Here is a 15,005-nt window from a genome sequence, read left to right as displayed (position 1 = left end):
TACCAGCATTATCTGTTTAAATCATTGGAAGTTGAGGCGCAGAGAGGTTAAGGAACTTCTGCAAAGTCACACACCTGTCAAGGGGCAGAACCAGAATTTGAATTAAAGCTGTGTGAGCCCAAGGGCTCTGTGTTTAGCCGGTACACTGCTGCTTCAGAGGTAGACTTTCCTGATAATTCTTAACCTCTGTCTGTGCCCCTTTAAAAATCAGTTTACAAGCTTAAAGCTATGGCTCACATACTCTTTTTTTTTTTAAATGTTTTATTTTGATTATTCTACTATTACTTCATTGTTTATTTAGCTAAGGTTTCTATCAGCACTTGTAGGAGCATGTGCTCTTACCCGTGTGCATTTCTGAGCTTTTAGAATCTGTTGGCTTTGCAGGTTTCTTAAGGCTGGTTGAAGGAAGCCTATAACTTCAAAGACTCTTTCCTCTCTCCTTCCACTGGACTTGCAACACTCTTTAGGGATCTCACTGAAGACGGTCAGCGCAGGTATCTTATAATATTCTATGGAATTCAAATCAACAGATTTCTTGAGTATCTCTGCCCCGGGCTCTGAAGGTACAGGGGATGAAGATGCGGTCCTTGCCTTGCCGGCTCCTGGTGGGGCCAGGGAGAGTGATGGATAACGCGACGGGGCAGTGGAGACAGCTTCTCCTGGGTGCGCAGGAGCAAAGCCAGGCTGCAGTGGAGGGGGGATGAGTGTGCCGGCGTGAGGGGAAGGGGAGGATACCCCGGGGGAGGTGAAGTCCGAGGTAGCTGGACCAACTGCAGCGTTTGGTGGTGGAGAAGGGAAAGGCCATTCTAGCAGCACAGAGAGCTCCAGCGATGGGCAGGGAGGTCACATGTTGTTTATCTGGGGGACACTGCGAACTCCGTGTGGGGCAGGGGTGAGGGGAAAAGGGTGGAAGTGCAGTGGTTGGATTCAAATCGCGAAGAGCTGGGGAGGAAGTGGAGAGGACTCCATAAGCCTTAGGGAAGGTCTCGGAGGAGCGGATGCGCGACCTGCTTCAGTTCGTGGTCTGCAGCGGTGTGGGGGTGGGCGGGAATCATGGCCCATGGTCCAGCCTAATCGGCTTTTCTGGAAGGAAGCCTCTGCACAGAGCCACCCATGTCTCCCTTATCTGTGTGTGCCTGGCGCTGCTCTGTAGACGCTCACTGAATAAATGTACGTTCACACACACCAATTTATTAATTCCATAACTTTTCTCTCCTGGAGGTTTTCTGTTAAGAAGGGCAGTGAGCACTAGATGGAGGTCCCGGGAGGAAGTCCTCCGATGGCACACTGACTGCAGGCTGGCCTGTCGTTGGCGATGACATGCCTCAGTTTCTTCCCACATTGATGTGCTCATTGTGAGACGAAAGCGTTTCCTCCTCTTCCTGTTCCTCGGGTTTTATCAAAATTGTGACTGCTCCAAGCATCTTCCTGCTCAGAACAAGTGCATGGGGCGAATGATGGGACATTTTAGGAGTGGATTAACACAGAGCCAAAGGGCCGGCTGTTTGGGTTACCAATGTTACTGTGCATAGAGGTAAAAGGGTAAAACGGATTAATTTTCTTGCATACTGGATCTCTTTTAATTTTGTTGGCCATAAAACAGTTCATAAACTCAAATAGAAAAAATGTATATTCTTTAAAGAAAAATGAAAAAAACTACCCACCAACTGCAATTTTGAGGAATGGAAATAATTATGGATTTTTTGTTTGACTTTGTTATAATTTATTTTTAGTAGAAGTGTGACTACTTGCCTGCTACATTCTGTTGATGTTTATGGATTTATTTTCAGAGAGAGAGAGAAAAAGAGAGACTGAGAGACCTCAGACATTTAGCTACTTGTCGTGTAGGGGAGGAAGACAATTCCTCTACCCTCTACGTCCTGGCTGGTCTAATAATTAAATTGACATGAGACAGAATAACAGGAGAAAAATCAAACAAAGTTTAATAACATGTATATGTGGGAAGAAACCCAGGAAAACTGAGTAACTCGGCCATCTGGCCAAAGCCACCACCTTAAATACCATCTTCAGCTAAAGACAAAGAGGGTGTTAGGGGTAGTGGTTTGGGGCTTCAAAAGAGAGGAAGGCAACTTACATGGAGATAGAAAAGCAAATGTTTGGGAGATAGAACTTTGATAAGAGTGGGCTTACCAAGGACCCTCACAGTCTGTTGATAACTGGAGTTATCTATGGTGATGGCCTGTCTTGGGGACAGGGCTTCTATCTTAAATTCTTTTAGGCAGTTAGGGGGAAGGTCAAAGTTTCTTTCAGAGTCTTTTTTTGTTAAAAATAATCAACCCAAAGAGACACATTTGGGGTGGCCAATTCTGATCCCCGACATCTGCATTAGAGTTTATTGAGACATAGAATAAAAATTAGCAAGAATCAAATGTTATCCACTAAATGCCAAAGCACAATCCATGGCTGAAAGACAGCCTGGCACTTGCAAGTCAAATTTAGCTGCTTTCTCTGTGTGCTGAAGGCTGGTCTATTTTCCCATTCTCTTGGCATCATTTTTCCAAAGCACATGCACTAATTAACTGATGGTTATAGATGAGTTCTATTCTTCTATCCACCTTCAATCCAAGAGATTCTTACCCATTTTAAACTTACTGAGAAATAAAAATCCACTCCAAGCAATGGAGAAACCACTTTATAGGTCTATATCATGCTCTATTTATTTTGTGTGCGAGGAAGATCAGCCCTGAGCCAACATCCATGCTAATCCAACTCTTTTTGCTGAGGAAGACCGGCTCTCAGCTAACATCTATTGCCAATCCTCTTCCTTTTTTTTTTTTCCCCCCCAAAGCCCCAGTAGATAGTTGTATGTCATAGTTGCACATCCTTCTAGTTGCTGTATGTGGGACGCGGCCTCAGCATGGCCGGAGAAGCAGTGCGTTGGTGCACGCCCGGGATCCAAACCCGGGCTGCCAGTAGCGGAGCCTGCACACTTAACCGCTAAGGCACGGGGCCGGCCCCTCATGGTCCATTTATATTTATTCTAGTAAGTCTTCGTTTATCCTGGGAAAATGATGTCTTACATTTTTATATTGTTTAATAGTTTATAAAGCATGTTTCATTTATTACCCCATGAAAATCTTACTACTCTGGAAGGAAAGACATCTTAATGTAATTTTACAGTTAAGAAACCGGAGCATCTGATATTTCTTGAGATCACTTGGCTAGCACTTGACAGAGTCACGTCCAGTATCTTTATGTTCTGACTCCTATACCAGGATTTGCTCCCCACAAGTGGACTGACTATAAAACTGCAGTAAACTTGTAAATCTTAGTAGGGAAATCAGTTGTGTTCTAATTTCTAAGTACTTGATTCAAGCAGAAATTGAAATAAAAAGTATAAAATTAAATGAAAAAATCAGCCACTAACATTTATTGAACATGTACTATGTGCTAGGCATTGAAAAGTACATGCATTATCTCATTTAATCCTCTGACAGCCCTAAAAAGGGGGGCGCTATAGTCACGTTCACTTTTACAGATGAAGAAAGGGCTTTTAAAGGTTAGGAAAAAACGTCAGAGGTCATGTAGCTAGTGAATAGCAGAACTGTATTTGAACCCAAGTCTGTTAGATGCCAGAGCTAAGGGCTTAACCACTCTTCCAGCTGTCAAGGAGGGTCCATCAAAGGTGGTGTTCACTTGACACAAAAAAACAACTACAGATAATGTTTATTGAGTGTTTCTTCTGTGCAGACACAGTGCCGTGTGTTTACATGCAATTTCTCATTTGCTTCTTACAACAAACCTGTGAAGGAGGAACAGTTATTGCTCCCATTTTATAGATGGTACAACTGAGGCACAGAAAAGTGAGGTATCTTGCTCAGGGTCACACAGCGATTAAGTGACAGAGCTGGCATCTGAACCCAAATAGTATTTGCCCAGCATCTGAGCACTTCCCATGCATCTCATGCTTCAGCCCGGTCTTCCTCATTCTGTTGCGGTCAAAGGCGGGAAAGACGTGCAGTCATTCAGAAGGCTCAGGGCTCTCAGGCACGCCAAGGGAGCAACGTCATGCCTTCTTGGACGAGTGAGTAATAAGCAAACTTTTCCTACAAAGAAAGGAGGACTTGAACAGGAACTTTCTACAAGGACTTTGGTGGGGAGAGTCATCTGGAAATACCACATTCTTCAGCTTGAGCAGTACATGTGCTTCAGGGAATTTCCCTGGAAGGCAGGTTCTGGACCAGTGTGTTTACTCTCAGCAGTCTGAAGAGAGAACACGGTTAGGTTAAGTAGCTATTAATAACAGTTGACGAGAAGAAAGAAACAACTCCGGGACTGAGGTTGTAGTGGTCTCTTAAATAGACTATCAGGCTAACACTTGCTACTTGTTTATTTTATATTATTGTTATTGGTTTCAGGCACACAGAATTAGATTACTCCTAATCTTTGCTTTATAACACTCTGTCTACATTGTGACTTGTTTATACTGATTATTGTTTTAAATAATTCTATTTTAAAGCATAATTAAGTGACAACATATTCTAAAGTATGCTCCTGGGTACTCTCGACCCAGAGGACTCGCTCTGGCACATGGCTTATCTGTGGAATCTTTTCCCAGATTCTGAACATAAAACTTAGGAGGAAATGACTTTGGAGTGTCATCCCTGAAACCCAGAACATGATGGCAAATGACCCTGCCATTAATTAGAAGCTTCTCTCCTTTCCACCAGGGCTTAAGTTTACCGGGCAGCGTCAGCCACGTGCCTGGGAGTACCTAGTATTCATGACATCCTCTCCAAATTCCAAGAAGATAAAATAAACAAGTGGTCATTTTCCGGGAAAATTGAGGTCATATTTCCAGTACCCTGAGAATCCTCATAGTCACTATTCCTCTGCCAACTGAAAAAGTTGCTCACACCCTCAACCCTTTTCCTTGGGAGGCCAGCTGGAGTGAGGGCAGCAGAGCTGCTTACGTTGGGAAACTTGGGAAACCTGCACCTTGTCCGTGGCCTGGTTAGAAATCCTCTAACCGGACATTTACAGGAAGAAGTTGAGGTTGCTTTGAGGGGAAATCTCTTCCCAAATTACCCATCCAGCAAAGGATTACTTGTCTCTTTCTTCCTCATCACAACTTCTTTCTGTTTCTATGGAAAACATATTTGTTCCAGCTCCCTATCCCCAAAGTAGATTTTAATTGTGAAACCAAAGTGGAACTGAACATTTTGTATTTCTGGTGATTGAGGTCATTGTAAAGACTATTGCTCTATCGTGGGCATTTGGGTTAGTTTTCTTTCCTGGTTCTGTGTCTCTAATTTGGCAGCATGCTGTGGTGGCTAAGAGCGTGAACTCTGCAGTCATAGTGATGGGTTTCAAGCTCCAACTCCAACATTTACTAGCGCATTTAAAAAAAACCTGTGGCAACATATATAATTTTGCTGAATTTTAGTCCTTATCTATGAGATAGTTGTAACTACCTCATAAAGTTGTTATGAGGATTAATTCAGACATCCTTTGTAACACATTTAGCACAGTTCTTGGCACATAGTGAGCAAGCACTCAATAAATGTTGTTACTGATATTATTATGAAACATATATCTTCATATACTTGTTCTTGTATTTCTGCAGACTGGATGCCCTGAAGTAGGATTTTTGGGTCCAAGAGTGTGTGTTGTACATTTTAATACATGGTGCCCGATTCCTGTCTGAACAGTCGGCAGCAGTTCAGTGCCACTATTGGGGAGTGGCCTTCTTCCCCGAACCAGACCTACATGGAGATTAGGCATCATTTCAAATTTGGCTAATATGATGGGTAGAAATGGTTTCTTATCATTTCGACTTGCATTTTCCTGGCCTCTAAAGAGGCGGAGTATCTATACATAGATTGATTGGCCATTTTCAGAGTCTCTTCTAAGTCTGAACAGGCTGTGCTTGTTCGTAGCCTTTGTCTATGGGATTTTACAAACACTACTGTTTTATACAAATATTACCAATTTATAAGAACTCTCCATGAATTAAGGATATTATCTACATTGAAAATGCTTTCTCTCATTCTACTATTTGTCTTCCTTTTCTTTTGTGATCTTTCGCTATACTGTCATTTACATTTTTTATATAGACTGATGTACACAAAGGTATACATTTTTCCTTTCTGTCTCCTGGGTATCCTGTTACCTGTCACACCCTTTTGAGTGCCATGTATATGCTAGAGTCATGCTCTTGTTCTCATTTCATGACAGCAGTGGCTCTCAACTTTTTGTGGGCATCAGAATCACTTGTGAAGCTCTTGGAAACTATGTGTTCTTCGGCTGGATCACAAAATTTCTGGAGGTGGGGCTTAGATACATGTTTGTGATAAAGGAGTCTCATTGTGAAAAATGAGTGCTGCTTAAAAGTAGGTTTTTAAATTGGCAAAATGTTGATATAGTTGTTAAAGGTGGGTGCTAGAGATGGATTGTTTATATCCACCCCAAATTCATACGTTGAAATCTTAACCCCCAATATGATGGCTTCAGGAGACTGGGCCTTTGGGAGGTGACTAGGTCATGAGGGTGGGTCCCTCCTGAACGGGATTAGTGCCCTTATAAAAGAGACCCCAGAGAGCTCCCTCGTCCCTTCCCCTATGTGAGCTTATAGCAAGAAGACAGCTGTCTATGAACCAGGAAGAGGGCTCTCTCCAGAACCTGTCCATGGCTGCACCCTAATCTTGACCTCAAGCCTCCAGAACTGTGAGAAATAAGTTTCTGTTGTTTGTAAGCCACCTGGTCTCTGGTATTCTGTTATAGCAGTCCAAAAGGACTAAGACACTGGATGCTGGGCATATGAGGATGCATTTTACTGTTCTCCCTACTTTTGAATATGTTTGAAAATTCCCATAAGTAGTAGCTTTGAGAGAAAAAGTTCTGATAGCATGCACAGCTCATCAAAGTTGCTGCTTTAATCAGAGGTGGCTAAGCAGCAGAGATGTTGTGTGTTTAATCGACCTGGAAGTTCAGCTAGGAAGGGACATGGCCTCCTCGTGGTGGTGTTGAGCAATAAGGCAGGCTGCCCAGCTGGGAGCAGAGCCAGAGCCTGACCCTTGGACCCTGAACGACAGGGCTGCTTCTCCTCCTGATTGCTTCAGGGCTTCTCTCGTGGCTCTGCAGGACCCCGGGGAGAGGCAAGAGCAGATATTTCTGTTTTTGGGGGGAGGCCGTCAAAAATGGAAGTCAATCTTCAAGTCTCTCTCTGGGAAGACAGCAGCAGGCGGCAGTAGTGGGTCTTTGATGATCAGTAAATTAGAAGTGTTCCCATTTCCCGTCAGATTGGTGTCTGTCTCCCTCCATTAAAAATCCTTTGTCAGTCATCTTCTTACACTCACCCTGCATCTTCCACTTTCATCTCTCTCTTTTTTACCCCTAGCATGGCACTTTTTTCCTAGTCATATTAACTTCTTTGCCTTGACTATGATTTGCTTACTTCTGCCTCTAGGATAAACATAAAATGCTACAGTCAACCTGGGGTGCCTCACCCTGACTTTCCCAATCCCCAGTCCTCATGTCTCAAAATACTGCTCAAAATGCAGCTCAGGGGAAGCCCCGGGCAAACTGGCCCTCCATTTATCCACGTGTAAGGACAAAGATAACCAGGTAATTAAAGAGAACGGTGAGCACAAAGGAGGGCCTTAACCATGAACAGGTAGAACATCCTGCTGCTAGAGGAGATGGAGAGAATGCTGGGGAGGAAGAGAACTTTTGAGAAGGTCTCCTTAGAACCCGTGCAGGGATTCAAAAAGACATTACATCCATAAATTGAAAACAAGTTGCCATTAAAAGGAATAACCAGAAAACTAGAATTTTTGAAAATGAAATCTTGAAAATATGATTAGCAAAATTAATTTCAAAATTCCATAAAAGTCTAAAAAATAAAATAGATGCAGCCAAGGACTGAATTAGTAATCTGGAAGATAAAATAGTAAAAAGAAGTTTTCTAAAACTTAGGAACATGATGTAAAAAGAGATGAAAAAGATGAGAAAAGGTCTAAGCAGTTCACACTCCATCTCCTCCAACAGGAGTCTCAGAAGGATGGAAAGAGAACACGGAGGATGGAGGGTGCAACCTTTTTTTCAAAATAGAGAAATGAGGGGCCAGCCTGGTGGCATAGTGGTTAAGTTCACGTGCTCTGCTGTGGCGGCCCGGGGTTTGTGGGTTTGGATCCCAGGCACAGACCTACACACCGCTCATCAAGCCATGCTGTGGTGGCATCTCACATACAAATTAGGGGAAGAGTGGCACAGAAGTTAGCTCAGGAACAATCTTCTTCAAGCAAAAAGGGGAAGATTGACAACAGATATTAGCTCGGGGCCAATCTTCCTCATCAAAAATAAAATAGGGAAATGGCTTTGATCTTCATATTGAAAGGGCCCATCTAGGTACATATTGGTGAAATTTCTGCCCTGCAAGGATAAAAAGAATACCCTTAAAGTTTTCAGACAGAATACATAAGATTGCCCGTGTAGAGACTCACATCAGACTGGATCAGACTCCCATCAGCAACACTGGATGTTAAAAGACAGCAGAGTGGCGAGTTCCAGATTCTGAGGGAAAATAATTGAACCTAGGAATACATACCAGCTAGACTAAGCATAAAGCTATCTTTGGACACAGGCAAGGACTCTGAAAGATTGTCTTCTGTATACTTTTCTAGACGAGTTACTCAGTGCTGTTCTAGAGCCGAGCAGAAAAGGCCCCCAAAGAGAAAGGAAAATATGGGATCCAAGAAACCAATCTAGGAAGACAATGACAAGAATTCCTAGGATAAAGACAGTCGCTCCACGTGCCTGGACGGCGGTGAGTCTAGATTAGAACAGGAAGTCAGAGGGCTCCATGGAAACAGTCTCCAGGAAGAAAGTGGGTAACGTTACACAAATTGTGTGATTAGGATCTAGAAGTGTCACCATAGCCTGCTATCAATGAGAGGGGGAAATAAGTCTCTGTTTTTCAACTAGTAAAAGAATGGCTAGTAGATATTCTGGGAAAGAAAATGAAACACTCTAAAAGAAAATCTTGGTCTAAATATGAAGCAAGTTAGATTTTGAGCAGTTACTGATGTATAAGAAATAGTGCTGGACCTTCTGAATTAAATCACATCTCTTTGAATTTGTAATGGGTACATTTCTCTGTGTTCAGTGATTTTTTACTCCTGAAAGTGGTTTACCATTTTTACAGCATATTTTTCTTTAGATCAGCTTTTCCCTAATAATGTCTCTGAAGAATCACCGAGAGAGTAAACTTAGGTATAAAGTTTTGTTCCCATTCTCTCTCCTTCTCTCTCTGTTTCTGTCTCAAAAAAAAAAAACAAAAAAAACCTGCTTTGGTTGTTTTTAACATGGCAGTGATGACTTTGGGTTTTGATTAGACAGTCATCTAAAGCTCGGTATCTGGAACCTTAAACTTATTGCCATTAAGAAGCATAAACTTTAAAAAATATCTATTAACTCTAACGTCAAAGTCTTGTATTTTTGTAATCTATTTGAACAGTTCCTTAGTAAATCATAGCTCTTGTTTTGAAGAAATAAATGTGTATAGTTTAGCAACTCCTTTAGTTTCACTTCACTTTTTTTTCCTGCTAAATGCAAGTAAAATTAAATGGAATAATTTTTAAAGAAATATTTATAGCAGTTATCTCTGGGTTGTGGGATTGGAGTTATTTGAATATACAGATATGAGTTTCCTAATTTTTCTACCAAGAATATGCATTTCTTCTATAATAAGGAAAAAAACCCATAAAATTTAAAAAGAAAAATGATTTCTACTGAAACTGCCTCCCCAGGAAGTCCTCCTTGATGCCCCCGCTTTTCACTAATCATTGCTCTCACATTTGTAAACTCAGTTTTTAAAGAACTCATCGTTTTCCTGATAGCATGTGTAGCTTTGCATGTCAAATGCTCCTGCCTACAAGATTTTGAGTTTCTCAAGGATCAGGCCTGGGCATCTACACCATTGCTGTTCTCCTGGCCCGGCCTAGCCCAGGCTCAGGCTGCCCCCACCAGGTCCTGGATGGCATCCTGGGCAGAAGCAGAGCTGCTTGGCCCCGCACCTTGTGCTCCCCCAGCTCTCACAGACACCCTGTACGGGGTGAGGGAGAAGGGAGGCAGCAGGTAAACTCGAGGCAGCTCAGGGAAACTTGGTGATGGGAATCCACACTGCGGTAGCTTTAGGTTCTCTACACCAACTATTAGACTTTCAAAGTTGCATAAAGTATAAATTAGAAGCCCAAATGCTTACAGGCACACCTCGCTTTCTTGCGCTTCACAGACACTGCATTTTTTACAAATTGAAGATTTATGGCAACCCTGTGTTGAGCAAGTCTATTGGCACCATTTTTCCAATAGCGTTTGCTCACTTTGTGTCTCCGTCACATTTTGGTAATTCTCACAATATTTCAAAGTTTTTCATTATCATATTTGTTATGGTGATCTGTGACCAGTGATCTTTGATGTTACTATTGTAATTGTTTTGGGGTGCCATGAACTGTGTGCATATAAGATGGCAAACTTAGTTTGGATAACTGTTGTGTGTGTTCTGACTTCTCTACCCACCAGCTGTTCCCCCATCTCTCTCCCTCTCCTCAGGCTTCCCTATTCCCTGTGACACAACAATATTGAAATTAGGCCAATAAATAACCCTACGGTGGCCTCTAAGTGTTCAAGTGAAGGGAAGAGTTGCATGTCTCTCACTTTAAGTTAAAAGGTAGAAATGATTAAGCTTAGTGAGGAAGGCGTGTCGAAAGCCAAGACAGGCTGAAAGCTAGGCCTCTTGTACCAGTTGGCCAAGTTGTGACTGCAAAGGGAAAGTTCTTGAAGGAAATTAAAAGTGCTACTCCAGTGAACACGTGAACAGAAAGCGACACAGCCTTATTGCTGACATGGGGACGGTTTTAGTGGTCTAGCTAGAAGATCAAACCAGCCACAAGATTCCCTTAAGCCAAAGCCTAATCCAGAGAAAGGCTCTAACTCTCTTTAATTCAATGAAGGCTGAGAGGGGTGAGGAAGCTGCAGAAGAAAAGTTTGAAGCCAGCAGAGGTTGATTCATAAGGTTTAAGGAAAGAAGCCGTCTCCATAACATAAAAATGCAAGGGGAAGCAGCAAGTGCTAATGTAGAAGCTGCAGCAAGATCCAGAAGATCTAGCTAAGATCATTAATGAAGGTGGCTACACTAAACAACACATTTTCAGTGTAGCTGAAATAGCCTTATGCTGGAAGAAGACGCCATCTAGGACTTTCATAGCTAGAGAGGAGAAGTCAATGCCTGGCTTCAAAGCACCAAAGCACAGGCTGACTCTCTCGTTAGGGGCTAATGCAGCTGGTGACTTTACGTTGAAGCCAATGCTCATTTACCTTTCTGAAAATCCTAGGGCCCTTAAGAATTATGCTAAATATGCTCTACCTGTGCTCTATAAATGGAACAGCAAAGCCTGGAGGATAGCACATCTGTTTACATCATGGTTTACTGAATATTGTAAGCCCACTGTTGAGACTTTCTGCTCAGAAAAAAAGATTCTTTTCGAAATATTACTGCTTAGTGACAATGCACCTGGTCACCTAAGAGCTCTGGTGTAAATGTGCAACGAGATGAATGTTGTTTTCATGCCTGCTAACACAACACCCATTTTGCAGCCCATGGATCAAGGAGTAATTTCAACTTGCAAGTCTTATTAATAAATACATTTTGTAAGATTGTAGCTGCCATAGATAGTGATTCCTCTGATGGATCTGGGCAAAGTAAATTGAAAACCTTCTGGAAAGGATTCACCATTCTAGATGCCATTAAAAACATTCATGATTCATGGGAAGAGGTAAAAATATCAACATGAACAGGAGTTTGGAAGTTGATTCCAACCCTCCTGGATGACTTTGAGGGGTTCAAGACTTCAGTGGAGGAAGTCACCGGAGGTGTGGTAGAAACAAGAGAACTAGAATTAGAAGTGGAGCCTGAAGATGTGACTGAATTGCTGCAATCTCGTGATAAAACTTTAATGGATGAGGAGTTGCTCTTATGGATGAGCAAAGAAAGTGGTTTCCTGGGATGGAATCTACTCCTGGTGAAGATGCTGTGAAGATTGTTGAAATGATAACAAAGGATTTAGAATATGATATAAACTTAGTTGATAAAGCAGCAGCAGGGTTTGAGAGGATTGACTCTAATTTTGAAAGAAGTTCTACTGTGGGTAAAATGCTATCAAACAGCATCACGTGCTACAGAGAAATCGTTCATGAAAGGAGGAGTCAATCGATGTGGCAAACTTCACTGTTGTCTTATTTTAAGACATTGCCACAGCCACCCCAACCTTCCGCAACCTGATGGGTCAGCAGCCATCAATGTTGAGGCAAGATCCTCCACCAGCAAAAAGATTACAACTCACTGAAGGCTCAGATGATGGTTAGCATTTTTTAGCAATAAAGTATTTTTTAATTAAGGTATGTACATTGTTTTCCTAAACATAATGCTATTGCACACTTGATAGACTACAGTATAGTGTAAACATAACTTTTATATACACCGAGACACCAAAAAATTTGTGTAACTTGCTTTGTCATTATATTTGCTTTATTGCGGTGGTCTGCAACTGAACCTGCAATGTCTTTGAGGTCTGCCTGTACTTGTGTGTTGCATCAGCACACTAAACAAAATAATCAAATGGCAGGAACAGACAAACTCAGAGCCTCTTCCCACGAATAGTGTTTGTGGGGACAACGGATTTTTTCGAGAAGTGGATCAGCTAATTTATTTGTAGCGATTCGGGGAACTGTCACGAGGGACTGAAAGGATAATGAACATAGGGAACTCTCAAATGTTGGTATTAACAGGAAAAAGCCTTTCATGGAAAGGAGAGAGAATTGCACAAAATTTGTTTCCCCCATAAACCATAGTCCCTTCTCCCTGCCATGCTTTCCTGCAGACGAAGAAAACCTCTAGAGGATAGGGTGAGAGTAGAAAGAAGGAAAGGAGAAAATGGAGAGAGGACTGGGAGCTGCAGATGAGGATGAAACCCTGAGAGACAGACAGTCCTTCAAACCGGACAGTGAGTCATGCAGAGTGAATTAGGTCTGTGTTTCAATTTCCTCTCTTTGCCCCCAAATCTTGACATTAGCTTGACTTTTATCTCCTTGTAGCATCTTTATTCCAGAGAGGCAAGGCCATTTTTACATCTTCATAGCCCCTCGCATGCCTGCTGTTGGAAGGGAAACACATTGGAATGTATCTACATTCCAAATTATGTGTGATTTTTTGGTGAATATTTTTGACAGGACATTATGTTGAACCATATGGAATTGCCATTTTTAAAGACCAAAAAATAATCACGTACTAGCAATTTCAAACTGTTCAATCTAATAATTTTGCTTTTGAAATTATTTGGCTGTAAGTGCTGCATTTCATTTACGATTAGCTATGATTTCTCAGCAACTATTACATATAGGCTGGGAATTTACATAAAATGAGAAATTTTAACCTACAGATTGTTATTAGAGGTAATGACACTTCAAATATTTGTGAATACTAAAGTGAATAATGAATGGGGTTGACATAACTTGGCATCTGTAAACTGCTCACTAACTAAAGGCTCCTTATTGTTGTTTTCGTTTTGGAGCAGTGGCATGTCGGCTTCCAGGTAGCAGGGGCCGTTAGTGTGCAGGAGGTTTATTGGGGGAACAACTGGGTTAGCACCGTGGGGGAGGGGAAAGAGCCAAACTGGACAGAGGGAGGAGCTGGGCTGCAGGGTCATCATAACTCCTTAGAGAGGTTGGAGCAAGGACGGCCCTTCGTCTTGTCCAGAGTTGGGGCACCAGTCACTGGGTGCAGGCTGCCCTGGGGAAGGGGCAGTCCAGAGAGGGCTGGCAGCCGAGGGCTGTTGGCCAACAACATTCCCAGCAGCTCTGGGAGCAAACCCTGCAGTCCTGACGTGGAGCTCTGGGTGGCAAAGCACAGCATCCACGACAGCGCCAACTTTTTACGGTCTTCTAATAGCCCCTTAGCACTGGGCCGAGGGGACACAAGGGGTCAAAAGGCCCTGTTGTGAGGAGCTGACGGGGCTTGAAGCTTTTAAATAGACTGAAAAAGTGCTTTTAGGGAGAGAAAGGCTTTTAAACAGACTTAAGAGGGAACAAGAGGGTATTGGCGAGACTTACCAGTGGATGTCAAGGTAGAGAAAGCTCTGGACAGAGTCAGGAATCCTGCCTGATGAGCCTCAGTGGTCTCATCCATGAGCCGAGGGGCAGGACCTGATGACTGCCGTCTCTCCTTCCAGCCCTAGCACTGGGGGACCCTCTCAGTCTCACCTTGGTGGCCCCAGAGTAGAGCAATCGGGGTCATTGAAATGACCAGGGTCATTTCAAATGATCACTCACCATTTGAAAGGCTAAGAAACTTCAAAAGGATTTAGATTTGAATTAGGCAGTTGGTGAATCTTCTTCTGTTTCCTTGCTCAGACTCCTGGGGATCTGTGGGGTCAGAGAACACAGATCCAAGCCAGGCGGTTTTATAAATATTCATGTTTATTTCTCCTTCCTCCTGCTCATGACTCTGAACAGGCACATGTATGACTAGGACGCTCCATTTCATTACTAAGCAGCAGGCTGCAGGTCACAGAAAGAAAGAAAAAGGGGAGAGGAGCCAAGAATTTGAAAACCAATGACTTAAACTCATGGCCCCCTGTTCTTGGTTGGACAGCACATATGCTAAACTGGAACAATACAGAGACGATGAGCATGGGCCTGTGCAAGGAGGACACGCAAATTCATGAAGGGTTCCATTTTTTTTCAGGGATGATGAAAACATTCTGGAGATGGATAGTGGTGAATGGTTGTACAACAATGCTTATGTATCTAATGCCACGGAACTGTATACTTAAAAATAGCTAAATGGTAAATTTCGGGTTAGGAATATTTTACCACAATTGATTAAAAACAAACAAGCATGTCCCTAAGAAATGGAGAGTTGGATAAATAAAGATATCACAAATAAAGATCAGCAAGCTATGAAGTAAAATTCATGCAATTATATTAAT

General features: G+C 42.5%; 1 non-coding gene across 1 annotated transcript; it reads left to right on the top strand.

Moving 5' to 3' along the window:
• Nucleotides 1-14,652: 14,652 nt before the first annotated feature.
• On the top strand, nt 14,653-14,757 carry LOC147918152 (U6 spliceosomal RNA). The gene has a single exon (XR_015553539.1). It is a non-coding gene; the product is annotated as a U6 spliceosomal RNA (small nuclear RNA).
• Nucleotides 14,758-15,005: the final 248 nt, after the last annotated feature.

The sequence above is a fragment of the Ceratotherium simum genome, chromosome 1 (genome assembly GCF_057802395.1).
Source record: "Ceratotherium simum simum isolate JZ-2026a chromosome 1, ASM5780239v1, whole genome shotgun sequence".
In the NCBI taxonomy this organism is placed as follows: Eukaryota; Metazoa; Chordata; class Mammalia; order Perissodactyla; family Rhinocerotidae; genus Ceratotherium; species Ceratotherium simum.
The sequence above is the reverse complement of the archived record's forward strand: the minus strand, read 5'-3'. Positions and strand labels throughout refer to the sequence as shown.